The sequence below is a fragment of the Oxyura jamaicensis genome, chromosome 2 (genome assembly GCF_011077185.1).
Source record: "Oxyura jamaicensis isolate SHBP4307 breed ruddy duck chromosome 2, BPBGC_Ojam_1.0, whole genome shotgun sequence".
Taxonomy (NCBI): Eukaryota; Metazoa; Chordata; class Aves; order Anseriformes; family Anatidae; genus Oxyura; species Oxyura jamaicensis.
The window spans coordinates 88,059,081-88,062,130 of record NC_048894.1 but is presented as its reverse complement, the minus strand read 5'-3'; the positions used below and the strand labels follow the sequence as shown (position 1 = coordinate 88,062,130).

Genomic DNA, 3,050 nt, shown 5'->3' with positions numbered 1-3,050 from the left:
GGGGGCGGGGGGAAGGTCTTCAAAGAAGTCGATTTTGTCTTTTTGCCCCCCCCTCCATTTTTTTATTTTTATTTTTATTTTTTTCAGAATTATACATAGTCACCAAATGGAAATGAAGGTCTGACTCCTAAGATTGTAGAATAATAAGTGAGGAAAGGGAATGCAGTGAAAAAGTCTGCAATATTTTAAGGGAGGCAGTAGATTTAGCCATCCGGTACTTGGTCTGAATGCAACAATTATGCATGCACGGATAGGTGTTTATTATATGCAATCATGCATACACACAGACATGCAAATACCAAACACATATACATCCATTCACCATCACTCCTTTACTCTTTTGCAAGGTGCCTCTTATTTACCTCTTCCCAATCAAGTAAAAGAAGACTGTTTTATTACCACTTTGGGGAAACTTCTTGTTACTGTTCCTATTTAAAGATGATTTTAAAAATAAATTTAAACCTGATACTTGGTGTCCTCGTCTCCTATCCATGGTAGTTCTTTTCCTTATTTTATCCTTTTTTTCCTCTCTCCCCAATTCTGTTCTCACTATGTTATAGCATGAAAACATACACACATGCATTTGACAATAAGCAATCTTACCTTGGGTAGAAAGTCCTTGTTGAATATACATAACTGAAAAAAAAAAGAATCCAACATAAGCTAGAAAGATCCCCATCATTCCAAGATGAAGAAGAAGTCACATCAGGGTAACAAAAGCCAAAGGATCCTTCAAAAAAGGAAGAATTTTTTATATGAGTGTGTTTAGGTATCTCTGAATATATGAACAGAAAGAGACTTAAAAATGTTACAAAAACGCTCTGTATTGTAGCCCTAGCTGCGACACTGGCAGCATTCTGCTACTCAGTGGAGTCTTTTTCTTTGGGAAGAGCAAGTATTGCAATACAGTGAGTTTAGATGAGCTGTCTCAGGCGCCGTGTTGCTTGAAGTCCAGATTCAGAATTGAAAAAAAAAAAAAAAAAAAAAAAAAATCTTTAAAAGCTGGGTATCAGCTGCCTTCCGTGCCTTTTTTCAGCTACCTGGCAGCTTCGTCCAACGTCAGCTCCTGCTGCTCAGGATGGCGTGATGACTGCCCTCCCTACACACTGATCCGGCTTGGGAAGAGGGGAGTGGGGAATGGCCGGGGGTGGGGGGTGGGTGTGTGAGGGGGGAGAGAAGTCTGCTGTGCTTGTATTGCTTCAACTTTTTCCTCTAATGGCTGCGATGATGCCTTTAACCCTTCCCTCTCTCTCTGTTCTCTGTACCTCTCTACCTGTTCTGATTTCTACTGGCTTAGATGCTGGCGTAAAGCTTTTTTTTTTTTTTTTTTTTTTTTTTTTTTTTTTTTTTTTTTTTTTCCCCATGGTGTACAGCTTGTGGTTGTAGAGAGAGCAAGGAGCCTCTATTGTACTGATGTAATCTTCAGTTTTACATCCCAAACCACTCAGTGGCTAAGAGGGCAATGCAGTGGTTTGGCTTTTGGTGAGTTAAGCTGTTTCTGTTTTCTCCCTTTCCTTTCCCTCTTAGAGGGTTTGAAGGGAAAATAGTTATTCAGTTAATCTGCACTTGCTATTGCCTGCTCCAAATAACTATGCTTTTAGCATCTTACATTAAAATGATGTTGTTGTGCTTTTTTTTTCAAAGACATCAAGAGGATGGCACTTCAAATGTGCTTAGGGTACATGTATTTATGTAGATTTCTATGGAAAAAAAAAATACTGAGCCAGATAAAAATGGATTTTGATATTAAATATATTACTTACAGTAATATATATATATGTACAGCATAGAATGTGTTTGCAATGTATTAAAGAATCTTTCTCTTGAAATGAATATTTCCCTATCTCTTCCCTGTTTTCTGCTTATGTATATTAACACTGTTGAGACAAGAGGCTAACCTTGGCTGTATTAGGTGTTCAAAACACCCTGGAAAGCACCTGCACTGAGAGAAGTTCTCTGACTAAAATCAGAGTGTTGTTTATAGTAAAAAGCCATCTATAAAGTGCTTGTTGCACTAAGCAGACACCAAATACCTTCACAAGGCTGAGACAAAGAGAAAACTGAATTTGAAAAGAACGCATGATAATTCAGACTGCCAAACAGCTAATCTTAACTACTAATCACAGAATAAAAAGGAGATAAAGAGTACCAAATTTAAAAGAATTTTATCAGGATGGGCAGTGTGTTTTTCTATTGGATGAAGAACTCTGTAGGTTCTGTCATTCCTGGCAATGGGAGTGCAGCAGTTCCACAACAGCATGAGACACAACTTTCACCTTACTTACTGCACCATTCAAATTATTACATGCATGCAAGATATCTGTCATAGCTAAAGAGAACTCTTACAGAAATAATGTCAGCTAACCAGAGAAGAATACTTCTGACTGCATTTTAGCCTTTATATGTTTTGTAATTGTGTGGGTTTCTGTCACTCTTAATAAATAAATAAATAAAGGAAGGAAGGAAGGAAGGCATTTCCCCTTGATAATGGTCTATTCTGTTGATGTCATATCAGAAGCACAGCAATAATTCTGAGTTTTTTTAAAAAATGGATACAATAAATCAAATATAATTTAAATGATTAAAATGACTCTCCTTATATGAATATATATATATATGTAAATTACATTTCATGAGAGGTTTTCTACTACTACAGTTTAAATTACTTTAAAGGAGTTCATGATGGATATGTATTCAAACGAAAGAAATGCAGAAGTCTTTAAAGGTATTGGAGCTAAATTGTCTGAAGTAGCCAATGATTGTGAGTGATTAGACACACAATATAAGGGTCTTTACAGGTTCAGATGGTGAATGTTTTGATAATTTCTGTAAAAGAAATCAGATCCTTTTCAGATGGGCAACCAAAATCCTAAGTCACTCTTGAAAATGAAGGCTGATTATAGGATTCACTTCAAACCCATGTACGTCATCAGTAATCAGTTGAAATTACAAATTAGAGACATATTATGAGCAGTCAAATTAAATGTAAATTAGCCAAGAGGGAAAAGAAAGAAAGAAAGAAAGAAAGAAAGAAAGAAAGAAAGAAAGAA

The 3,050-nt window shown here is 36.2% G+C and overlaps 1 long non-coding RNA gene across 1 annotated transcript in view; it reads left to right on the top strand.

Moving 5' to 3' along the window:
* Positions 1–1,322: 1,322 nt before the first annotated feature.
* LOC118161983 overlaps positions 1,323–3,050 on the top strand; it is a 20,967-nt gene continuing 19,239 nt past the window's right edge. The window contains exon 1 of the long non-coding RNA XR_004748243.1: positions 1,323–1,482. This is a non-coding gene — a long non-coding RNA (uncharacterized LOC118161983). The remainder of the gene's footprint in view (positions 1,483–3,050) is intronic.